Source organism: Ranitomeya imitator, chromosome 2, assembly GCF_032444005.1.
Source record: "Ranitomeya imitator isolate aRanImi1 chromosome 2, aRanImi1.pri, whole genome shotgun sequence".
Classification (NCBI taxonomy): Eukaryota; Metazoa; Chordata; class Amphibia; order Anura; family Dendrobatidae; genus Ranitomeya; species Ranitomeya imitator.
The window spans coordinates 277,268,986-277,295,670 of NC_091283.1; the positions used below are offsets into that span (position 1 = coordinate 277,268,986).

The 26,685-nt window shown below is 46.9% G+C and overlaps 1 pseudogene; it reads left to right on the top strand.

Moving 5' to 3' along the window:
- Positions 1 to 24,941, top strand: LOC138666405 (synaptophysin-like protein 1 pseudogene; annotated as a pseudogene).
- Positions 24,942 to 26,685: the final 1,744 nt, after the last annotated feature.

Consider the following 26,685-nt stretch of genomic DNA (forward strand, 5'->3'; position numbering starts at 1 on the left):
GCCGCGGTGAGAGCCGGCTGTCCGGGACAGTTACTGTCGCAGCTGTTGTAGACCCTGCCGGTGATGCAGCAGGGCGGTGCTGTGTGCGCACTTCTGGGTGGTTCTCTGTCTGGTTGTCCGCGCTTTTCCCTCCCCGGAGAGGTGGCGACCTGACGTCACTAATGAACAGCCTGACTCAGAAAATGTCGGGCCTGCAGCTGAACTTCAGTCCGTTAAAGGAGCCGCTGGGCTTCATCAAGGTGCTGGAGTGGTTTTTTTCAATCTTCTCATTTGCTACTTGTGGTGGATACAGTGGACAAACTAGTTTAAAACTGTCCTGCAATAAGACTGAAAATCTAACTATCGTAGCCTCATTTGGGTATCCTTTTAGGTTAAATAATGTCAAATTTGCTGAATATAAAGAAGACTTCTGTGGATCAACACTGAAAGAATGGCACCTTAGTGGTGATTTTTCTTCCTCTGCTGAATTTTATGTTACAATTTCAGTTCTTGTTTTTCTTTACTGTATTGGTGCTCTTGTCTTGTATCTTGGATTCAGACATCTTTATCAGAACCCTAGCAAACTGCCATTAATTGATTTCATCAGAACAGTAATTTTTGCCTTTATGTGGCTTGTGAGTTCCTCTGCATGGGCTAAAGGATTGACTGATATTAAAACCAGTACCAACCCAGAGCATATTGCATCACATCAGTGTTTGCCAGAATTCCAGTGTTCTCCAGGTTTGGAATCGCGCATGGGAAGTCTAAACATATCTGTGGCTTTTGGGTTCTTGAACTTGATTTTGGTGGTCAGGAAGATAATTCCTGGGTTTTTGCCTCTGATGTTCATGCTGCCGATCTGGTTCGTGCCTTTCATTTGGCTCGTCCTGGTCGGCCTTGGGGCTCTGGTGAGGGTTCGGTGACCCCTCCTCAAGAGGGGGTACTGTTGTGAATTCTGTTGTCGAGCTCCCTCCTGTGGTCATGAATGGTACTTCGGCTGGTTCTGTCCATGGGCTTCCTCTGGTGGTTGTGAGTGGGGCTGCGGCTTCTGAGTTTCCTTCCACAGGTGACGAGGTTAATTCGTTAGCTGGGTGCTCTATTTAACTCCACTTAGATCTTTGCTCCATGCCACCTGTCAATGTTCTAGTGTTGGTCTAGTCCGCTCCTGGATCGTTCTGGTGACCTGTATTCTCCAGCAGAAGCTAAGTTCCTGCTTGTTTTTTCTCTTGTTTGCTATTTTTCTGTCCAGCTTGCTATTTTGATTTTTGTCTTGCTTGCTGGAAGTTCTGGGATGCAGAGGGGCGCCTCCGCACCGTGAGTCGGTGCGGAGGGTCTTTTTGCTCCTCTGCGTGGTTTTTTGTAGTTTTGTGCTGACCGCACAGTTACCTTTCCTATCCTCTGTCTGTTCAGTAAGTCGGGCCTCTCTTTGCTAAATCTATTTCATCTCTGTGTTTGTGATTTTCATCTTTACTCACAGTCATTATATGTGGGGGGCTGCCTTTTCCTTTGGGGAATTTCTCTGAGGCAAGGTAGGCTTTATTTTTCTATCTTTAGGGCTAGCTAGTTCCTAAAGGCCCCTTCACATTAAGCGACGCTGCAGCGATACCGACAACGATCCGGATCGCTGCAGCGTCGCTGTTTGGTCGCTGGAGAGCTGTCACACAGACAGCTCTCCAGCGACCAACGATGCCGGTAACCAGGGTAAACATCGGGTAACTAAGCGCAGGGCCGCGCTTAGTAACCCGATGTTTACCCTGGTTACCATCCTAAAAGTAAAAAAAAACAAACAGTACATACTTACCTACAGCCGTCTGTCCTCCAGCGCTGTGCTCTGCTCTCCTCCTGCACTGGCTGTGAGCACAGCGGCCGGAAAGCAGAGCGGTGACGTCACCGCTCTGCTTTCCGGCTGACCGACGCTCACAGCCAGAGCAGGAGAGCAGAGCACAGCGCTGGAGGACAGACGGCTGTAGGTAAGTATGTAGTGTTTGTTTTTTTTACTTTTAGGATGGTAACCAGGGTAAACATCGGGTTACTAAGCGCGGCCCTGCGCTTAGTTACCCGATGTTTACCCTGGTTACCAGTGAAGACATCGCTGGATCGGTGTCACACACGCCGATCCAGCGATGTCAGCAGGAGTCCAGCGACGAAATAAAGTTCTGGACTTTATTCAGCGACCAACGATCTCCCAGCAGGGGCCTGATCGTTGGTCGCTGTCACACATGGCGATTTCATTAACGATATCGTTGCTACGTCACAAAAAGCAACGATATCGTTAACAATATCGTTATGTGTGAAGGTACCTTTAGGCTGTAACAAGATGCATAGGGAGCGTTAGGAGCATTCCACGGCTATTTCTAGTGTGTGTGATAAGATTAGGGATTGCGGTCAGCAGAGTTCCCACGTCCCAGAGCTTGTCCTGTATTATTGTAACTATCAGGTCTATCCGTGTGCTCTTAACCACCTGGTCCATTATTGTCCTAACCACCAGGTCATAACAGAGGTCCCTGAGTTTTTGTCGGATTTCCAGGATGTATTTGATGAGCCCAAGTCCAGTTCCCTTCCTCCACATAGGGACTGTGATTGTGCTATTAACTTGATTCCAGGTTGTAAGTTCCCTAAAGGCCGACTTTTCAATCTGTCTGTGCCAGAGCATGCCGCCATGCGGAGCTATGTTAAGGAATCTTTGGAGAAAGGGCATATTCGGCCGTCTTCGTCACCATTGGGAGCGGGTTTCTTTTTTGTTGCTAAGAAGGATGGCTCCTTGAGACCCTGTATAGATTATCGTCTTCTTAATAAGATCACGGTTAGATTCCAATACCCCTTGCCTTTGCTTACTGATTTGTTTGCTCAGATTAAGGGGGCCAGTTGGTTTACTAAGATTGACCTCCGAGGGGCATATAATCTTGTTCGTATTAAACAGGGTGATGAATGGAAAACTGCATTTAATACGCCCGAAGGCCATTTTGAATACCTTGTGATGCCATTTGGGTTCTCTAATGCTCCATCTGTGTTCCAGTCCTTCATGCATGATATTTTCCGCAATTATCTTGATAAATTTATGGTTGTATATTTGGATGATATTTTGATTTTTTCCGATGATTGGGAGTCTCATGTGAAGCAGGTCAGGATGGTGTTCCAGATCCTTCGTGATAATGCATTGTTTGTGAAGGGGTCTAAGTGCCTATTCGGAGTTCAGAAGGTCTCTTTTTTGGGTTTTATTTTTTCTCCCTCGTCTATAGAAATGGATCCTGTTAAGGTCCAAGCTATTCATGACTGGATTCAACCCACATCTGTGAAGGGCCTTCAAAAATTTTTGGGCTTTGCTAATTTCTATCGCTGTTTCATTGCCAACTTTTCCAGTGTGGTTAAGCCCCTTACTAATTTGACGAAGAAAGGCGCTGATGTGACGAATTGGTCCTCTGCGGCTGTTGAGGCCTTTCAGGAGCTTAAACGCCGATTTACTTCTGCCCCTGTGTTGCGTCAGCCGGATGTTTCTCTTCCTTTTCAGGTGGAGGTCGACGCTTCTGAGATTGGGGCAGGGGCCGTTTTGTCTCAGAGGGAATCTGATGGTTCTTTGATGAAACCGTGTGCTTTTTTTTCCAAAAAGTTTTCGCCTGCGGAACGAAATTATGATGTCGGCAATTGGGAGTTGTTGGCTATGAAGTGGGCGTTTGAGGAGTGGCGACATTGGCTTGAGGGAGCTAAGCACTGCATTGTGGTCCTGACTGATCATAAGAATCTGATTTACCTCGAGTCGGCCAAGCGGCTGAATCCTAGACAGGCTCGATGGTCCCTGTTTTTCTCCCGTTTTGATTTTGTGGTCTCGTATCTTCCGGGATCTAAGAATGTTAAGGCTGATGTCCTCTCTAGGAGTTTTTCGCCTGATTCTCCTGGAGTCCTTGAGCCGGTTGGCATTCTTAAGGAAGGGGTGATTCTTTCTGCCATCTCCCCTGATTTGCGGCGGGTGCTTCAGGAATTTCAGGCTGATAGGCCTGACCACTGTCCTGTGGGGAAGCTGTTTGTTCCTGATGGATGGACAAGTAAGGTGATTTCTGAGGTTCATTGTTCAGTGTTGGCTGGTCATCCTAGGATTTTTGGTACCAGAGATTTGGTTGCTAGGTCCTTTTGGTGGCCTTCCTTGTCGCGCGATGTCCGTGCTTTTGTGCAGTCCTGTGGGACTTGCGCCCGAGCCAAGCCTTGCTGTTCCCGCGCTAGTGGGTTGCTTTTGCCTTTGCCGGTCCCTCAGAGGCCCTGGATGCATATTTCCATGGATTTTATTTTGGATCTTCCTGTTTCCCAGAAGATGTCTGTTATCTGGGTTGTTTGTGACCGGTTCTCTAAAATGGTCCATCTGGTACCTTTGCCTAAGTTGCCTTCCTCCTCAGATCTGGTTCCATTGTTTTTTCAGCATGTGGTTCGTTTGCATGGCATACCGGAGAATATTGTGTCTGACAGATGTTCTCAGTTTGTCTCTAGGTTTTGGCGGGCCTTTTGTGCTAGGATGGGCATTGATTTGTCTTTTTCTTTGGCGTTTCATCCTCAGACTAATGGCCAAACTGAGCGAAGTAATCAGACCTTGGAGACCTATTTGAGATGCTTTGTGTCTGCTGATCAGGATGATTGGGTGTCTTTCTTGCCGTTGGCCGAGTTTGCCCTTAATAATCAGGCTAGTTCGCCTACTTTGGTTTCACCATTTTTTTGTAATTTTGGTTTTCATCCTCGTTTTTCTTCTGGGCAGGTTGAGCCTTCTGATTGTCCTGGTGTTGATTCTGTGGTGGACAGGCTGCAGCAGATTTGGACTCATGTGGTGGACAATTTGACGTTGTCTCAGGAAAGGGCTCAACGTTTTGCTAACCGCCGTCGGTGTGTTGGCCCCCGGCTTCGTGTGGGGGATTTGGTTTGGTTGTCTTCTCGTCATGTTCCTATGAAGGTTTCTTCCCCTAAGTTTAAGCCTCGATTTATTGGTTCTTATAAAATTTCTGAAATTATTAATCCGGTGTCTTTTCGTTTGGCTCTTCCAGCCTCTTTTGCCATTCATAATGTTTTCCATAGATCTTTGTTGCGGAGATATGTGGTGCCCGTTGTTCCCTCGGTTGACCCTCCTGCCCCGGTGTTGGTTGAGGGAGAGTTGGAATATGAGGTTGAGAAGATTTTGGATTCTCGTTTTTCGAGGCGGAGGCTTCAGTATCTTGTCAAGTGGAAGGGTTATGGCCAGGAGGATAATTCTTGGGTTGTTGCCTCTGATGTCCATGCCACCAATTTGGTTCGTGCTTTTCACTTGGCTCGTCCTGATCGGCCTGGGGGCTCTGGTGAGGGTTCGGTGACCCCTCCTCAAGGGGGGGTTACTGTTGTGAATTCCGCTCTTGGGCTCCCTCCGGTGGCTGTAAGTGGCACTTTTGTGAGTTCTGCTCTTGGGCTCCCTCTTGTGGTTTCAAGTGGTATGGCTGCTCCTTGGATTTAGCTGTCAGCAGCTGTTTCCACTAATTGTCTTTCTGCTCGGCTTTTATGCCTGGCCCTTCCCTTCAGCCAGTGCCACTTGTAAATGGTTCCTGGTTGGATTCACATCTCTTTGGATTTCCCTGTTATCCTGACCAGTTCAGCAAAGCTAAGTTCTTGCTTGCTCTTTTCTGTCCACAGATTGTGGACTTATCCGTTCAGTGCTTTCTATGTTTGTCCAGCTTATCAGTATGAATTATCTCTCTGTTGCTGGAAGCTCTGGGAAGCAGATTTACCCTCCACACCTTTAGTCAGGTGTGGAGATTTTTGTAATCTCTGCGTGGATTTTTGTAGTGTTTTATACTGACCGCACAGTATTCCATCCTGTCCTCTCTATCTAGCTAGATTGGCCTCCTGTGCTCATCCTGGTTTCATTCTGCCTATGTCTTTTCCCTCTCCACTCACAGTCATTATTTGTGGGGGGCTAATCTATCCTTTGGGGATTTTCTCTGAGGCAAGATAGTTTTCCTGCTTCTATCTGTAGGGGTAGATAGCTCTTAGGCTGTGACGAGGTGCCTAGGGAGAGTTAGGAGCATCCCACGGCTACTTCTGGTGTTGTGTTGAGCTTAGGGACTGCAGTCAGTACAGATACCACTTCCTTCAGAGCTCGTTCCATGTTGCTCCTAAACCACCAGATCATAACACTCTTCCTCAGAGCTGCTCCCACCACCTTCCTGTACCTCACGCCATGATGGGTCAAGGACCTCATCATCTACACTACCCTCTTCAAACAACTGCTTCTCCTGGGTAGTCTCAACAGCACAATACGCACCAGAAAGTGGGACCTGAGTCTCATCATCAGATGCGTACTGAGGTGTGCTGACCATGAGCACTGGCCCACCCGCCTCTTCAGATTCAGAGAGACAAAGCGGTTGCGCATTTCTGCATACTACCTCTTCTTCAAATTCTAGAATGCTGCTTGGCTGGCCCCCTCTTTCCAAGCCAAGAGATTCAGAGAACAGAAGTAGAGATGGCTCCTGTCCAGGGCTCTCTGACTGCCTGGGCAATTTGGCAGGTGGTGAAGAGACAGATGGGTGCTCTTCAGTGCTCAGGAGCTGAGAGGATCTGGAACGAATTGAAGTCGATGCGTTAGCTGCCATCCATCCGACAACGGCTCCAATTTGTTCGTCCCGCAGCAGTGGGGTACGGCGAGCTCCTACAAAGCTGCGCATAAAGGACTGTTCCCTGGTAAAACTGGGGGATGCTGAGTCACTGGTGCCCGCAGCAGGCACAGAATCCCCATGTCCTCTCCCTGCAGAAACTCCACGCCCACGACCACGTGCCTTACTCCCTGCCTTCTTCATCTTGGTAGACTGATAAAGATAGGCAGAAAAGTACTAAGGGCTTAGTGTGCTTATTCCTGAACAGCTGCTAACAGGTATAAGAAACACTAACTTTATAAAGTGTGCACTAGACTTTAATATGAGCTAATGTGGCCTACACAACTGTAAAGTGGAGTGTTTGGTGAACTTTATTAACTTTTTTTTTTTTTTCACAAAAAGACACTGGATGTGACCAAAGATGTAAAACCGATAGTATCACAAACTTTTTGTAGCTATTACAATGCAGGAAGGTAACCGACAATGCAATAGATGAGGCTCCAAAAAATAGGCTAATTGTTATGAAAGGCAATTCAGTACTAAAATGGACATAGCGGTCAGAGCACATACAGTGATCTGACAATAACCCAAAATCATAGAACGAGCTCTAAGATGTGGGAACTCTGCAGACCGCAATCCCTAATCCTCTCCAAACAACACTAGAGGCAGCCGTGGATTGCGCCTAACTCTGCCTAGGCAACTCGGCACAGCCTGAGAAACTAACTAGCCTGAAGATAGAAAATAAGCCTACCTTGCCTCAGAGAAATACCCCAAAGGAAAAGGCAGCCCCCCACATATAATGACTGTGAGTTAAGATGAAAAGACAAACGTAGAGATGAAATAGATTCAGCAAAGTGAGGCCCGACTTTCTTAACAGATCGAGGATAGAAAAGGTAACTTTGCGGTCTACACAAAACCCTAAAGAAAACCACGCAAAGGGGGCAAAAAGACCCTCCGTACCGAACTAACAGCACGGAGGTACACCCTTTGCGTCCCAGAGCTTCCAGCAACAAATTAGACAAGCTGGACAGAAAAAATAGCAAACAAAATAGCAAAGAAGAACTTAGCTATGCAGAGCAGCAGGCCACAGGAATGATCCATGGAAAAGCAAGTCCAACACTGGAACATTGACAGGAAGCCAGGATCAAAGCATTAGGTGGAGTTAAGTAGAGAAGCACCTAACGACCTCACCAGATCACCTGAGGGAGGAAACTCAGAAGCCGCAGTACCACTTCCCTCCACCAACAGAAGCTCACAGAGAGAATCAGCCAAAGTACCACTTGTGACCACAGGAGGGAGCTCTGCCACAGAATTCACAACAGCTAATACTAATCTGGCTGGGGCTGCAGGGCACAAGGCTGCAGAAATGCTCCTCTATCTACTCCTACTGTATATAGTTTTTTGCAAACAATCTTGCTGGTACGGATGGAATCACACTAATAGGAGAAATCAGGAAAAATGAGTAGCACTAAATCAAAAAAAGGACAATGTATGAGGCAGTGACGCACGCTGAGCGGACTACAACCGGAGGTGGCTGCAGAACACACTACAGCGTGAGCTGCACTCAGAGACCTCGCAGACAGCTGTGAACAGTGCAGAGAACTGTGCACTAGCACTGCAAGGCTGCAGAAAGGCTCCTCTATCTACTCCTATATAGTGTTTGCAACCAATCTAGCTGGATACGGATGTAACCACACTAATAGGAGAAATAAGGAAAACTACCGATTACTTACCGGTAATGCTCTTTTATAGAGCCCACGACAGCACCCACTAGAGAGAGAAGATCCGCCCCTAGCAACAGGAAACCTATGGAGAGATAAAAGGGGCGGCCATCCTTGCTCCTCAGTTGTATTACAGAGAATAGGAGGAACCGCCGCCAGGCTTTAGTTAATAGGCTCAGAAATATGTACACATTTACAACCTTATACTATACTGTTCTATTATTTACACCTCAGCACAAAGGCACCACGTGCTACTATAAAAAAAAGGGAGGGATGTGAATGGGTGCTGTTGTGGGCTCTATAAAAAAGCATTACTGGTAAGTAATCCGGTATTTTCTATTCGCCACGACAGCACCCACTAGAGAGATTTACAGAGACTATAGATTGGGTGGGTTCACCGTGTCAAGGACTGATATTCCAAAGGTTAGATCAGAGGTGGAAGATAGGTTTAATCTATAGTGCTTATAGAAAGTACTAGGTGAAGACCAGGTTGCGGCCTTACATGTAAGGTCTATTGGCACGTTCGCCTTCTCTGCCCAGGAAGCCGACAAGGCTCTTGTAGAGAGTGCTCCCATATGTAGTGGTGGATCTCTTCCTCTAGCTTTACACGCCAAGATTATGGCATCTCTGATCCAGCGCGATAACGTATACTTTGTGACTCTGGACCCTTTGTTTTTACCCTGGAAAGACACAAAGAGAGCCCTACTCTTCCTCCAGTCCCTAGTTCTCTCTAAATAGGCCAGAACAGTCCTTTTAACGTCTAGGTTATGAAGCCTCCCCTCCTCTGGAGTTGAGTGGTCTTTATAAAAAGTTGGTAGGAAGATCTACTGGGATCTATGAAACCTAGTGGCTACTTTACGAAGATAGGACGGGTCCGTTTTTAAAATTATTCTGTCAGATGTTACAGATAAAAATGGAGGATCTATTGGTAAGGCATGAAGATCGCTCACTCTCCTAGCAGATACCAATGCTATTAATAACACCGTCTTTAATTAAATATTTTTCAGTGAGGCTGTATGAAGAGGCTCGAAAGGGCTCTGTGTCAATGCGTCTAGGACCAAAGTTAGATCCCATTGAGGGACCTGAGGTATACGGATTGGTTTTGATGGTTCACATGCAGATATAAAACGGGATATCCACCTATCTCCTGCAACATCATAATGGAAGAGGGCTCCTAGAGCTGAAACCTTTAGAGTGCTTACAGTGAGACCTAACTCAAGACCCTTCTGCAGAAACTCTAATATTGAAAATATAAGTACCTCAGAAGAAAATTGTGTTGTGTGGAATTCAAGAAATTTTCTCAAGACTCTGACATAAATTTTGGTAGTAGAAGGTTTTCTACTTTTCATGAGGGTATCTATTAACCCTTTAGAGAATCCTCTAAGACTTAATAACTGCCTCTCAATTTCCAGACAGTCAAGTTCATGCCTTTTACCTGAGGGTGGAAGAATGGCCCTTGAGAGAGCAGGTTCTTGATGTGAGTTAGAATCCAAGGGTCTGTAATCGACATTGCCCTGAGCCATGAAAACCATGGCCTCTTGGGCCAAAATGGGGCTATCAACAGCACTCATGCCTCTTCTTCCCTTATTTTTCTTATAACTATGGGCAGGAGATTCCATGGGGGGAAAGCATAAGCCAGACTGCATGTCCATGGAACCTGAAGGGCATTGAATATGTCCGGATTGTCCTGTCTGCATAGCGAGGCGAATGCTCTAACCTGACAGTTGGATCTTGTTGAAAATAAAGGTACCTTCACACATAACGATATTGTTAACGATATCGTTGCTATTTGTGACGTAGCAACGATATCGTTAATGAAATCGTTCTGTGTGACAGCGACCAACGATCAGGCCCCTGCTGGGAGATCGTTGGTCGCTGAATAAAGTCCAGAACTTTATTTCGTCGCTGGACTCCCTGGAGACATCGCTGGATCGGCGTGTGTGATACCGATCCAGCGATGTCTTCACTGGTAACCAGGGTAAACATCGGGTAACTAAGCGCAGGGCCGCGCTTAGTAACCCGATGTTTACCCTGGTTACCATGCTAAAAGTAAAAAAAAACAAACACTAGATACTTACCTAACGCTGTCTGTCCTCCAGCGCTGTGCTCTGCACTCCTCCTGTACTGTCTGTGAGCCGGAAAGCAGAGCGGTGACGTCACCGCTCTGCTTTCCGGCTCACAGACAGTACAGGAGGAGAGCAGAGAACAGCGCTGGAGGACAGACAGCGTTAGGTAAGTATCTAGTGTTTGTTTTTTTTAACTTTTAGCATGGTATCCAGGGTAAACATCGGGTTACTAAGCGCGGCCCTGCGCTTAGTTACCCGATGTTTACCCTGGTTACCGGCATCGTTGGTCGCTGGAGAGCGGTCTGTGTGACAGCTCTCCAGCGACCAAACAGCGACGCTGCAGCGATCCGGATCGTTGTCGGTATCGCTGCAGCGTCGCTTAATGTGAAGGGGCCTTAAGTCTATTTGAGGCACCCCCCATCGAGCTATTATCAGTCTGAAAATCTTCCTGTTGAGCATCCATTCTCCTTGATGAAGGGTGTAGCGGCTGTGGAAATCAGCACAAAAATTGTCTATGCCCCTGATGTGTACCGCTGACAGGGACAACAGATGACTTTCGACTAAATTCATGATGTCTGATGTAACATCCATGAGAGTGTCCGACCGTGTACCTCCTTGATGGTTTAGGTAGGCCACTGCAGTGGTGTTGTCGCAAAGGACCCTTGTGTGAGAGCCTCGCAGCTGAGGAAGAAAGTGGAGTATGGAATAATATATAGCTCTTAATTCTTTAACATTAGAAGAATTATAAGATTCTGAAAATGTGGCCCCAGCCTTCTGGACTAGCATCTGTGGTCACTATGTTTGAAGAAGTTATCACCCACAGAACTCCTCTCAAGAGTTTTTCCCTGTCCAACCACCATATAAGGGAGCGAACCACCTCTAAAGTTAGAAAAACTGTCTGATCTAACTGTCCACGCTTTTTAATGTCCTCTTCTGACACAAATTTCTGCAGTTTTCTAGTATGAAATTGTGCCCACTGAACCAAAGGAATACATGAAGTCAGTGAACCTAGCAAGGACATGGCACTCCTTAATGACATACTGCGTTTTTCAATCGCTAAGTCTACGTTCACATTAGCGTCGCGTTGCCGTTGCGTCGGCGACGCAGCGGCGACGCACGGAAAAACGCGCGCAAAAACGCGACGCGTGCGTCGTTTTTGACGAAAATCGGACGCACAGAAAATGCTACATGTAGCGTTTTCTTGCGTCCGACGCTAGCGTCGGAAACGAAGCACGTGGCGAAAAACGCCACCAAAACAACGCACGCGTCCCCTATGTTAAACATAGGGGCGCGTCGCCGCTGCGTCGCCGACGCAACAGCGACGCACATTAGCGTAACGCTAATGTGAACGTAGCCTAAGTTCACCCTATTACCTATGGAGGCCTTCTTTTCCTCAGGAAGCAAACATACCTGCCCCACTGAATCTAGAAGGAGTCCAAGAAATTTTTGACATGTTACTGGTTGTTTTTTTTTGGATTTTTCCCAATTGATAATCCAACCAAGTGTTTGCAGAGAAAACATAATTTCCTCCAACCTTTGCTCACACTGAAGGGGGGGTTTACCTATAATCAGCAGGTCATCTAGGTACGGAATGACCAGTGTGTCCTTTAACAGTAGAAAGGACATCACTTCTAATAACAATTTGGTAAATACTCTCGGGGCCATAGATAACCCAAAGGGCATTGCTCTGAACTGCAGATGATGAACCTGACCATTCATTAATACTGCCACCGGAAGAAACTGCTGGTGTAACTGGTGTATAGGAAGATGGTAATAAGCATCCTTAAGATTCAAGTCTACTATATAACAGTTTGGAAATACATTTTTTATAGCTGAACGAAGGGATTCCATTTTAAATGTTTTGGATCTTATGAAGGTGTTCAATTTCCTCAAATTAATTATAGTTCTGAAAGATCCATCAGGCTTTGTAATCAGAAACAAGGGAGAGTAAAATCCTTTCCCTATCTGAGATGACGGAACTTCTATTAAAACCTGTTTGGTTAAGAGGGTTTTTATTTCAAGTTCAAGTGCTTCCTGCTGTAGCTTGGATTTTAAGGAAGTTAGAAGGAAAGAATCCGGAGGTGTCCAGGCGAGGTCTGCAGATACTAAATTTATGGCCCATGAAATGGCTGTTATTTCTTTCCATTGATCAACAAATTTTAACAATCTACCTCCTACAGGTAGAATAGGATTAACGGAATTTATCCGCTGGTTTGAAGGGGCGTTTATTGAATAAGTTTCCTTTTTGCCTGAACTCCTTGTTACTCCAGCGGTCCTTAAAGTCTCTTTTCTTGTCAAATGGTGGCTTCCTGAATGCCCTTCTGTAAGAAGGAATAAAGGGATTAGTGAACCCCTTCTTCCTCTCACCCGCCTTGGTGAGTATATCATCCAGAACGGCTCCAAAAAGGTACTCACCCTGACAGGGTATGGCACACAGCTTAGACCTAGACTGGGCATCCCCTTTCCAATTCTTTAACCACAACGCTCGCCGAGCCGTATTTGTAAGGTTAGCTGTTCTGGCTGCTAAGCGGAGCGAGTCTATTGAGGCATCTGATAGAAAAGCCGCAGAACCCTTAATCAAGGGAATAGAGGCACGTAATTTTTCTCTGGATATACCACTCTTGATGTTCTGATCTAGCTGGTCCAGCCAAACCAGCATAGACCTGCTAGTGCATGTGGCTGAGATTGCCGGTTTAAATACGGTGATACAAAATTCCCATGATCTTTTTAGAAGCTGTCACGATTCACACCGTGACCATCACCCCTACGTCACGGATCGGGGTGACTTTAGGCCAACAGACGGCTATCACATGTGCAGGGGGCTTATCTTAGTTATGCCTCCACTGCTACACTGTGATGAAAACACAACAAAGCTATTGGCTTATCAGTTTACAGCAGGGGCCTATTTTAGTTATCCCACTGCTCTGCAATATAACACGAACTGCAGGGATTTATGTATATCCCGCTTTACAGTTTCGCTTGAACTTGCAGCTCTCTGGCACCCCCCTTACCCTCAGGTCAGGTTAGGTACTGCACCTAGGGTAATTAGTCGCCAGAAAGGCTGCCTGCTTTGTACTGGCTATTTGGCACGCTGCAGCGAGACGATATAACTACTCAGTTCCCAAATATCCCAATGCATCAGGGCTAGCAGTAAGAGTTCCTCAGGTAAAACTGACTGCTGGGTAACTTATAGCTCAGCCTGGTGACATCACTAAAAGCGTTGGTTTCCTCAGACCCTCCCCTCTCCTCAGACTTACCGAATTTAACATAAATTTGTATAATGCTCGTATCTCCACTCTAGAACATGTCAAAATCCCAGCACACCGCTCATTCTTCTTATTTTACAATTGGCTTTCTATTGGTACCAAGTTCTGGCTAGTTGGGACACAGTTCCGGAGAAATCCATACTTTTTTACCTGTTGGAATTAGAGGCTCGCGCTTTGTACTGGCTATTGGGCACGCTGCAGCGAGGCGATATAACTACTCCCACTCAGACAGGAACAATAATTATCAACGCCATCGATACAACGACTCCCAAAGGCACAGAACAAGATATGCTGCCACCAGCTTCAATTAAATGGGTCCGAAGCTAACCCAAAACAGTAGCGTAATTCCCTTCAGAAGACTTAGGGTATGTTTTAGAGCAGGAAGAACGAAAACTAGTAATTTAAATATTTTACTCCGAAAGATTAATTCAGTGTTTACAAAGGTATATAAAGATGTTACAATATGAGACAATTGAAAATATGTACAAGATAATTATAAAAATAACAGGGGTTAAATGAGAAATTAACACTTACATGTGTTCAGGACATTGCAGGCAACCAGGCTAGTGGGCGGAGTTCCCAAATATCCCAATTCATCAGGGCTAGCAGTAAGGGCTCCTCAGGTAAGACTGACTGCTGGGTGCCTGGCATAAAACTTATAGCTCAGCCTGGTGACATCACTAAAAGGGTTGGTTTACCCAGACCCTCCCCTCTCTTCAGATTTACTAAATTTAACACAAAGTTTTATAATGCTCGTATCTCCGCTCCAGAATTTGTCAGAATCACAGCACACCCTCATTCATCATCTTTTACCATTGGCTTTCTATTGGTACTAAATTCGTCCTAGTTGGGACACACAGTTATGGAGAAATCCATATTTTTTACCTGTTGGAATTAGAGGCTCACGCTTACAGTGGCTGATAGATCCTCCGATGGAGATTCGCAACATGGACTTCTCATTTTCCCATCCCAAATCGGTGGCCCAATATCTTATTATAATGGGACAAAGGACTTTCTGCCTTTAGAGACATTCTATACCAGGTCTAGCTGGAGGGAGATTTAAGCCTAGTCGTAAAAATTCCTTGGGTGGGAGCAGACGAGTAAGTCGCTCCGAACCTGGAATTTGCAGCTAGAAGCAATAAACCCTCAGCAAAACACAGAGTGATGGGGGGTCAACGCCCACCTTATATGTGCTGGCAAGAGAAACTACAACTTATATTATACATTTTCCTCACAGACGCGCATCTGATTTTCTGTCCATTGGATCAAAGAGCCCGCATCTTCTACAGGTAAAGAGGAACAACGAGAGGTGGATGCTACTGCCGCATCAACTTTAGGCACTTTAGCCCAGGTGGCCAAGTCCTCATCGTTAAAGGGGTAACGTCTCTTACAAGATATCGGTACAAACCCTTTTTGTCCCTGCTTACTCCATTCCTTTTTGACAAGGTCTTTAATGGTCTGATTTACAGGAAATACATGACCTTTTTGCTGAGAGAGACTTGCAAACATTATCTCCTGCGGCGTCTGAGGTTCCTTGGATTCTGATAACCCCATTGTACTCCTTACTGATTTCACCAAATTATTCACACCGGCAGAAGGAAAACAGACATAGTCCTCCTCTTCTGAGGAACACGAAACCTGAGAGATGTCAGAATCAATCTCCTCACTTTCTGCAGATGTGTCTGCTCTAGGTGAGGGTGCTCTCCTGCTTCTCCACTTAATATTCAATATTCATAGATGGGCCACCACCTAAGGACTGAAGCTTTTCAGGGATCATGAGACATATCTCATTCATTTTGACCGACCCCTCCTGCTGCAAGGTATTATTTATACAACTCTGACACAATTTCTTTATACGATACGATACACTTTATTGATCCCGTGGGAAATTATGGTCTCACAGCAGCACAACTTAAATCATAAAAATCATAAAGGAATTACATAGTTGACATGACAGTTTGTTGACAGAAGAACATTATACATTATACATTAGAATAGGACATACACAACGAGTGAACTGAAATGTAGAGAAATAAGTAGACTTTCACCTTGGTGGTTTAACCCTAATGTTATTATTGTACATTCCCATGGCAGTTGGCACAAACGATTTCCTATATTTTTCCTTCTTACACCTCAGAAGTATTAGCCGGTTACTGAAGGTGCTCTTCTGTCTCATGAATAGCTCATATAATGGATGTGCATTATTGTTCATAATTGCCATACACTTTTCCAGAGTTCTTCTCTCCACTACCTCCCCAAAAGAGTCCAGATTACAGCCCATAGCAGAACTTGCCTTCTTGATAATCTTATTCAGCTTATTAGCATTAGAGGCCCGCACACTACTACCCCAGCACGTGATTGCAAAAAAGATGGCACTTGCCACTACAGATTGGTAGAACATTTCTAAAATTTTGCTGCACACATTAAAAGACCTCAGTTTCCTTAGGAAATACAATCTGCTCATCCCCTTCTTCTAGACAAACTCTGAGTGGCATCTCCAGTCCAGTTTGCTATCCAAATGGACCCCCAAATATTTGTAACTCTCCACCTACTCGACCTCCTGACCAGCAATAGTGATCGGTAAGCATTCTAACTTAATCCTGCTATAGTTGGCCACCAACTCCTTAGTTTTCTTAACATTTAGTTGTAGATAGTTACCATTGCACCAATCCACGAAATTCGACACCACACTTCTGTATTCCTCATCCCCCTGATCTCCCCTAATGCATCCCACAACCACGGAGTCATCCGAAAATTTTTGAAGGTGGCAAAGTTCAGATTTATACTGAAAGTCTGAAGTATACAGAGTGAAAAGAAAGGGTGCAAGCACCGTTCCCTGGGGGGCACCTACACTGCTCAATAATCTGCTTGACACCACTGCTCCCATCTGTACAAACTGTGGCCGATCTGATAGGTAGTCAGTTATCCAATTTCTTATCCCCTCCTCAACCTTCATATCAGTCATCTTTTTGTGTAGTAAAAGTGGCTGCAGGGAGTTAAATGCACTCGAGAAGTCGAAGAACATCGCTCGCACCGTGGTTCCGTCAATCTCCAGAAATGAATGTACCCTATGTAACAGAGAAAGAATAGCATCATCCACCCCCAATCTATGTCGGTAGGCAAACTGAAGGGGATCGATAAAAGCATTGACCCTTGGTCTTAAGTGAGCAAGCACTAATCTTTCCAAGGCCTTCATAGCGTGAGATGTTAAGGCTACAGGACGATAGTCATTTAGGGTTGCAGGAGAAGAAGTCTTGGGTACCGGCACCAGACAGGAAGTTTTCCATAACACAGGTACCCTCTGTGTTTGTATACTTCCATTAAATAGGCGTGTAAAGACAGTACACAGCTGGTCTGCACAAACTTTAAGGACACGTGAGCTGAGTCCATCAGGTCCTGCAGCTTTACCAATGTTAAGTGACTTAAACTGCCTCCTCACATCATTTTCGGATACTCTAAAATTAGTCTGCCCATCCTCCAATATCGATGTTGCAGAATTTGCACCCAGGTCCCCTCCACTATCAGTTGGCACATGTACTGCTGAACCTGTTGAAATACTCGTTCATCTCATTAGCCTTGTCTAGATTTCCACCATGATTTTCAGGCCTCAGCTTAAGCCCAGTCAGTAATTTCATTCCTGACCAAACCTCTCTGGTATTATTGTGGGACAGTTTCTTTTCAAGTTTAATTCTGAAGGCTTCCTGTGTTGTGAATTCTGTGGCAGAGCTCCCTCCTGTGGTCACAAGTGGTACTTCGGCTGATTCTCTCTGGGAGCTTCCGTTTGTGGAGGAAAGTGGTACTGCGGCTTCTGAGTTTCCTCCCTCAGGTGATCTGGTGAGGTCGTTAGGTGCTTCTCTACTTAACTCCACCTAATGCTTTGATCCTGGCTTCCTGTCAATGTTCCAGTGTTGGACTTGTTTTTCCCTGGATCATTCCTGTGGCCTGCTGCTCTGCATAGCTAAGTTCTTCTTTGCTATTTGTTTGCTATTTTTTCTGTCCAGCTTGTCTAATTGTTTTGCTGGAAGCTCTGGGACGCAAAGGGTGTACCTCCGTGCCGTTAGTTCGGTACGGAGGGTCTTTTTGCCCCCTTTGCGTGGTTTTCTTTAGGGTTTTGTGTAGACCGCAAAGTTATCTTTCCTATCCTCGCTCTGTTAAGAAAGTCGGGCCTCACTTTGCTGAATCTATTTCATCCCTACGTTTGTCTTTTCATCTTAACTCACAGTCATTATATGTGGGGGGCTGCCTTTTCCTTTGGGGTATTTCTCTGAGGCAAGGTAGGCTTATTTTCTATCTTCAGGCTAGTTAGTTTCTCAGGCTGTGCCGAGTTGCATAGGCAGAGTTAGGCGCAATCCACGGCTGCCTCTAGTGTTGTTTGGAGAGGATTAGGGATTGCGGTCTGCAGAGTTCCCACGTCTCAGAGCTCGATCTATTATTTTGGGTTATTGTCAGATCACTGTATGTGCTCTTACCGCTATGTCCATTGTGATACTGAATTGCCTATCACAACATTCCTGGGCCTCCTTTATTTTATGCTTCAATTCATGCTGTATATATATATATAAGAGTCAGGCATGGGCTCGGTGCATATCGCACACTGCTTGTGCTTAGACTTCCCCATCTTTTTTGCCTAGAAAAACATAAGCAGAAGAGACTACTATAAGCTTCCATGAAGCCGTCTATACACTCACTCGGAAGTATAATTATATACCAATATGTTTGATCGGCCTGGGGTGTGGAACGGGATGACTTTTTCCCCGATTTGTCAGTGGAGTCACTCACTTTCGAGTGTCCACTACTCTTCCTCCTGGTATCACCAACGGGTAACATTAACTCCTCCATAGGGCGCTCACTGACCTCCTCCTGGGACGACATGATAGTGCACACTACCATCTGACGAGATGCATTTTATAATGCAGGCACCTTCACAAAACACACCCTTTCCTGCCGTTTCATCATCATCATTTTTTTTTCTTTACCTTCGTCCTGTTTGAATCAAGGCCTCACTGCCAGGGTGGATAGGATCGCTCAGAAGAATCCAACATGGGGTCTCCCCCAAAAATGGTACTACAACCTCGTGACCCCGGAAGTTCAACCAACTTCTTCCAGGACGCAATACTACTGTGCGTGCGCCTGCTATGCCGCCGGAGAACCCTGGACGCGCTGCATCTGCAGCCTCACCACGCCACATGCCGGCTTCCCCATAAAACCACTGACCCTGGAAACACTCACCATGTGGTACAGGATAAGGATACTCCGGCTACTGGGTAAGCGCTCACCATGCCATGCACTTACTTTTTGCCACTCTGGCGCCGCTCTGCACTTTTCAGCGGGGGCCTTACAGTGTCCCAGCAGGGAGCTGTTTGATATCTCAGCAGGATAACCAGAAGAGGGGGGAGCCAACAGGATCATTCCCCCGACTATGTTACCCGCTCTGGAGCCCCTGCCGCACAGCAGAGACGAACAGGTGGCAGTCTAGGCAGGTTTTCCTCTTCGTCCACAGCATCCACTGGAGTCTTCTCTAGGAACAGGAAACCAACCGAGGAGCGAGAGGGGGGGGGGCGCCCCTTTTATCTCTCAGTAGGTTTCCTGTTCCTAGGGGTGGATCCCCTCTCTCTAGTGGGTGCTGTCGTGGCGAATAGAAAATGAGCAGCACTAATGCAAAAAAGGACAATGTATGAGGCAGTGACGCACACTGAGCGGACTACAACCGGAGGTGGCTGCAGAACACACTTCAGCATGAGCTGCACTTACACACAGAAACCTCGCTGACAGCCATGAACAGCGCTGCAAGGCAAAAGAAAGCTTCTCACACAGCGGTTGATAAAGTAGCCTGGGTAAAGCACAATAAAGCAAATCGCTAGCTCAAACTGTCCCTCAGAACAGCAGCGATCTGTCCCTAACTGAATTCACAGCAGAGTGAACCCAAAATGGCGGCGGCTTTCATAGTGCATCATGACATCATTACAGCAGCCAATCACAGCCATGCCATTAGTTATCATGCATAAGAGAATAATAATAATAATAATCTTTATTTTTATATAGCGCTAACATATTCCGCAGCGCTTTACAGTTTTGCACACATTATCATCACTGTCCCCGATGGGGCTCACTGTCCCCGATGGGGCTCAGAATGTGCCCATACTTCTTAGGATCCTCATTGGCTGATTAAAATCAAACTGGCTCATTGCATTATGGGAACTTCCGATTCCGGTATGCGATATTCTAAAAGTATCGGAACTCAGATACAGCGAATATCGGTCGATACCCGATATTTCAGTATCGGAATGCTCAACAATAGTGTTCATACATATATTCCATGTTCATTCCCCACCTATTAAGCACAGAGAATTTAATATACACCTATATATATGGGATATGTGATCATTCCTCTATTATCTACATATAATCCATGTTCATTCCATATCCAAGATGTATAAGAAATCTATAATTCCTCTCCATATCTTTGGACCTATAAGTTATGTTCATTCTTTTTATTTATTCCGGTGAAAATTTTTGATAGCGTGGAGTAGGAGCACTTGTGGTCGGTCATGAGGTACATGGGTTTCAGTCCCACATTCCTGTCCTGGGTAAAGCTTTTATACTGCAATCCATGTGCCAAAATTAAAATAAATGGTTGTAGGTCAGAGGCTTTTGAGCTGTGTAGGGGAACTAGGCCGGGCTGCCCCCTGTCCCCTCTGCTCAGTAGCGTAGCTACCGGGGGCAGAGGGTGCGGGCACCCCGGGCCCGGAGATCAGAGGGGGCCCACCCAGAGCTACACTACTATAAGTGCATCGATCTCCCTGTTCTCCCGCTATGGGGCCCCTGAGCAGGTGGGGGGGCCCAATGCCAGCAGCCTGTCATCGCAAGGTGAGCTGTATCGGCATCTAGCCGTTACAGCTCACCGCATTGATGAAACAAGGAGCGCTGCACTCCTTCTCCCATTATCCCCCTGTCAGCGTCTGGCCTGGCGTCACCGACACTGACAGCGGGCGCCAGACAGTGACGTCATCGTGCCCGCTGTCAGTGTCAGAGATGAGCAGGAGGTGAGTATTTGTGTTTTTTTTAATGGGGGCTACCTTAAACTACAGGGTCTGCCTATGGGGGTACTGTCTTATACTACTGTAACAACTCTGCTGACATCACGGCATGGCCTCTCATCTCTCACACTATCTTACCCACTGCTCCAGGTCATGTTGTGGTTTCTGTTTCTTGCCAGCTCCATATTCTGTGCCTCTGCTCTCTGTATGCTTCCTGGCTGTGTTTGCATAGGAGGGCGGCACCTGAACTCTCTGGTTCTTATAGGAATCAGGTGCACCTGTCTAATGTGTTCCTCACCAATTACCAAAAGGCCTCCAGTATTTAGTGCAACTCCACCCAGTGGACTGGGCCTGTGCAATGTGTTAGCTCAGTTTGTGTTTAGCTTCTGAGTTGCCAGGCCTTGCTCTGTGTTACTCCCTCTCTAGAGGCCTTTCTTCTTGCCTTGCCCTGGTCTTGTTTGTCTGCCCTCCAGAAGGCTGAATATCCTGGTCTTTGTTCTTGTACCTTGTCTTGTTCCATTACCTTGTCTGAACTTTTTCCTATCTCTGTCTCCTTGTCTGTGGTTTCTTTCCTTGCAATGCCTCTCGACTCCGCACTCTGCGACCTTGCTTTGCTCTTGGCTCTGCATTTTGTGCCTTCACTGTGCTCTTGGCTCTGCATTTTGTGCCTTCACTGTGCTCTTGGCTCTGCATTTTGTGGTTCTACCATTGTCTCTCTTGCAGCTTTACCTCTGCTCCGCAATCCTGCGGTTCTGCTCCGTTCTACTCTGCTCCTGTTGCTGCAGTAATCTCTTGCTGCAGCTCCTCTCCGCATTCCTTGCGGTTCCGCTCTGCTTGGCTTCTGTTGCTGTGCTATCTCTTGCTGCTCTACCTCTCCTATCCGCAGCCTTGCAGTTCTCTTTTTGTGTGGACAGGTCCCAACCTGTTCCTTCATACTCTTTTCCTTCCAGCTTGTTTCCGTACCTACACCTCCAATGTGAACAGGTCCCTACCTGCTCCTTCATATTACATATCCGAACCTGCACCTCCTGTGTGAACAGGTCCCTACCTGTTCCTTCATACACCACACCAACCAGCCCTGTGTCTCTGCCGTGCCTTCCAGCCCTGTCTCTGCCGTGCCTTCCAGCCCTGTGTCTCTGCCGTGCCTGCCAGCCCTCTGTCTCTGCCGTGCCTGCCAGCCCTGTGTCTCTGCCAGCTCTGTGTCTCAGCCGTGCCAGCCTACTCGTCTGAGTTTCATCTGTGCTCATCTGCTAGTCCTGCCTGATGCCCGCACCAATCCTGGTGTTCCTGTTTCCCAAGTGGGATCAGCAGCCACAGCCAAACACCGCCCTGGAGTAGCACCTGGCAGCTGCCTGCCGGACAAGCCTGACCTCACCATCAGAGGCTCCAGTGAAGACCAAGGCAGCTGTCTTAGTCATGCCCCTTCCAGGGTAGTCTGGTTTGTGGCCCAGTGGGGCCACAAACCCCCCGAGGTCATGCCCACCAGTCAGGGTGTGAGCGTGACAACTACAGGATCTGCCTATAGGGGTACTGTCTTATACTACAGGGTCTGCCTTTGGGGGTACTACCTTAAATTACAGGGTCTACCTAAAGGGTGCTGCCTTGTGCTATATTGAGGACTATCTGGCACATTATACTATATGGAGGCTATCTAGGGGGCCGTCATACAGTGTGGGGATTACAGTGAAGGGGCCATCATACAGTGTTGAAGCCATGAAACAGTTTGGGGGGCTACTAAGGGGCCAGTATACTGTGTGGGTAGTACCATACAGTGAGGGGGCATTATACTCTGTATAATAGAGCATCATATTGTGTATAGATGAGCTATACCTGGGGGGGAAACTAGGGACATTATTAAATGAAAAGTAGACACTTATTGTTATAGGGGAACTCAGGTTACTGTGACTGTCAAATGGGCACACAGGGCAGTATTACTTTCTAGGGGGCAAAATGTGGGCACTGTTTTCTAGGTTACTTGCACCCGGCATTACTATATTCTAGAGAGTTGCTTTAAAATTTAGAGGGCACAGAGAACCACACAGCAGGTGCAGTAAGAGGGACACACAGCAGCAGCTCAGTATTGGGGTATCAGGTGCAGTAATAGGGACACATACGGCAGTAGAGGCTCAGTATTGGGGTATCAGGTGCAGTAATAGGGACACATACGGCAGTAGAGGCTCAGTATTGGGGTATCAGGGGCAGTAATAAGGACACATACGGCAGCAGTGGCAAAGTATTGGGGTATCAGGGGCAGTAATAGGGACACATACGGCAGCAGCGGCTCAGTATTGGGGTATCAGGGGCAGTAATAGGGACACATACTGCAGCAGCGGCTCGGTATTGGGGTATCAGGGGCAGTAATAGGGACACATACGGCAGCAGCGGCTCAGTATTGGGGTATCAGGTGCAGTAATAAGGACACATACGGCAGCAGCGGCTCAGTATTGAGGTATCAGGGGCAGTAATAGGGACACATATGGCAGCATCGGCTCAGTATTGGGGTATCAGGTGCAGTAATAGGAACACATACGGCAGCAGTGGCTCAGTATTGGCGCATCAGGTGCAGTAATAGGAACACATACGGCAGCAGCGGCTCAGTATTGGGGTATCAGGTGCAGTGATAGGGACACATACGGCAGCAGCAGCTCAGTATTAGGGTATCAGGTGCAGTAGTAGGGACACATACGGCAGCAGCGGCTCAGTATTGGGGTATCAGGGGCAGTAATAGGGACACATACGGCAGCAGCGGCTCAGTATTGGCGCATCAGGTGCAGTAAAAGGGACACATACGGCAGCAGCGGCTCAGTATTGGGGTATCAGGTGCAGTAGTATGGACACATACGGCAGCAGCAGCTCAGTATTGGGGTATAAGGTGCAGTAATAGGAACACATATGGCAGCAGCGGCTCAGTATTGGGATATCAGGTGCAGTAACAGGGACACATACGGCAGCAGGGGCTTAGTATTGAGGTATCAGGTGGAGTAACGGAAACATACGGCAGCAGCGGCTCAGTATTGGGGTAACAGGTGCAGTAATAGGGACACATAGGGCAGCAGTGGCTCAGTATTGAGGTATCAGGTGCAGTAATAGGGACACATACGGCAGCAGCGGCTCAGTATTGGGGTATCAGGTGAGGTAATAGGGACACATAGGGCAGCAGCGGCTCAGTATTGGGGTATCAGGTGAGGTAATAGGGACACATAGGGCAGCAGTGGCTCAGTATTGGGGTATCAGGTGCAGTAATAGGGACACATACAGCAGCAGCGGCTCAGTATTGGGGTATCAGGTGGAGTAATAGGGACATATACGGCAGCAGCGGCTCAGTATTGGGGTATCAGGTGCAGTAATAGGGACACATACGGCAGCAGCGGCTCAGTATTGGGATATCAGGTGCAGTAATAGGAACACATACGGCAGCAGCGGCTCAGTATTGGGGTATGAGGTGCAGTAACAGGGACACATACGGCAGCAGGGGCTTAGTATTGGGGTATCAGGTGCAGTAACAGGGACACATACGGCAGCAGGGGCTTAGTATTGGGGTATGAGGTGCAGTAACAGGGACACATACGGCAGCAGGGGCTTAGTATTGGGGTATCAGGTGCAGTAATAGGGACATATAGGGCAGAAGTGGCTCAGTATTGAGGTATCAGGTGCAGTAATAGGGACACATATGGCAGCAGCGGCTCAGTATTGGGGTATCAGGTGAGGTAATAGGGACACATAGGGCAGCAGCGGCTCAGTATTGGGGTATCAGGTGAGGTAATAGGGACACATAGGGCAGCAGCGGCTCAGTATTGGGGTATCAGGTGAGGTAATAGGGACACATAGGGCAGCAGCTTCTCAGTATTGGGGTATCAGGTGAGGTAATAGGGACACATAGGGCAGCAGTGGCTCAGTATTGGGGTATCAGGTGGAGTAATAGGGACACATACGGCAGCAGCGGCTCAGTATTGGGGTATCAGGTGCAGTAATAGGGACACATACGGCAGCAGTGGCTCAGTATTGGGGCATCAGGGGCAGTAATAGGGACACATACGGCAGCAGCGGCTCAGTATTGGGGTATCAGTAGGATGAGGAGTTTGTGCAGGTTGGGAACAGATGGTGATGGGGTTGGAATATGAGAAGTGAAATGTGTCTTTGTTGTATTCTCTGCAGCCGAGTCCTGGCTGGAAAAAGTTGTCATGTCGGTCTGGGCCAGATGGAAAAAACGGGAAATGTGAACGATGCCATCAGAAAGGATGTCAGCTGTAAGTCATCATCTATAACTGTGCTGTGATCTCTTATATGTTCTGTAGGGCTGGTATCTACCACTGACCATATAGCGGTAATATCAATATTGGTCTTTATATAGAGATTATCTTCAGTAACAGTACAGTCATCTGCTGAGGTTCTCCTCCACTATTAGGGGGCATCACCGAGTTGTAATCAAGGTTACCTGGTTAGGGGCCCACACAGAAGCTTCGCCCCCCTAAACTAAAACCCTAGCTATGCCTCTGCTTCTGCTGTTCACATTGGTAACAGAACCCCCGGCTATTAAGCTCTGGACTAGTGGGGAGATAAAGGGCTTTGTGCATCGTTCTGTGGAAGGAAGGGTGGCATTGGATGGAGATGACCTGTTGGGATTTCTTGGGGATACAGAGGAGTCATTGTTAAACGTTAATGTAACATATACAGTGGGGCAAAAAAGTATTTAGTCAGTCAGCAATAGTGCAAGTTCCACCACTTAAAAAGATGAGAGGCGTCTGTAATTTACATCATAGGTAGACCTCAACTATGGGAGACAAACTGAGAAAAAAAAATCCAGAAAATCACATTGTCTGTTTTTTTTAACATTTTATTTGCATATTATGGTGGAAAATAAGTATTTGGTCAGAAACAAAATTTCATCTCAATACTTTGTAATATATCCTTTGTTGGCAATGACAGAGGTCAAACGTTTTCTGTAAGTCTTCACAAGGTTGCCACACACTGTTGTTGGTATGTTGGCCCATTCCTCCATGCAGATCTCCTCTTGAGCAGTGATGTTTTTGGCTTTTCGCTTGGCAACACGGACTTTCAACTCCCTCCAAAGGTTTTCTATAGGGTTGAGATCTGGAGACTGGCTAGGCCACTCCAGGACCTTGAAATGCTTCTTACGAAGCCACTCCTTCGTTGCCCTGGCAGTGTGCTTTGGATCATTGTCATGTTGAAAGACCCAGCCACGTTTCATCTTCAATGCCCTTGCTGATGGAAGGAGGTTTGCACTCAAAATCTCACGATACATGGCCCCATTCATTCTTTCATGTACCCGGATCAGTCGTCCTGGCCCCTTTGCAGAGAAACAGCCCCAAAGCATGATGTTTCCACCACCATGCTTTACAGTAGGTATGGTGTTTGATGGATGCAACTCAGTATTCTTTTTCCTCCAAACACGACAAGTTGTGTTTCTACCAAACAGTTCCAGTTTGGTTTCATCAGACCATAGGACATTCTCCCAAAACTCCTCTGGATCATCCAAATGCTCTCTAGCAAACTTCAGACGGGCCCGGACATGTACTGGCTTAAGCAGTGGGACACGTCTGGCACTGCAGGATCTGAGTCCATGGTGGCGTAGTGTGTTACTTATGGTAGGCCTTGTTACATTGGTCCCAGCTCTCTGCAGTTCATTCACTAGGTCCCCCCGCGTGGTTCTGGGATTTTTGCTCACCATTCTTGTGACCCTTCTGACTCCACGGGGTGGGATTTTGCGTGGAGCCCCAGATCGAGGGAGATTATCAGTGGTCTTGTATGTCTTCCATTTTCTAATTATGGCTCCCACTGTTGATTTCTTCACTCCAAGCTGGTTGGCTATTGCAGATTCAGTCTTCCCAGCCTGGTGCAGGGCTACAATTTTGTTTCTGGTGTCCTTTGACAACTCTTTGGTCTTCACCATAGTGGAGTTTGGAGTCAGACTGTTTGAGGGTGTGCACAGGTGTCTTTTTATACTGATAACAAGTTTAAACAGGTGCCATTACTACAGGTAATGAGTGGAGGAAAGAGGA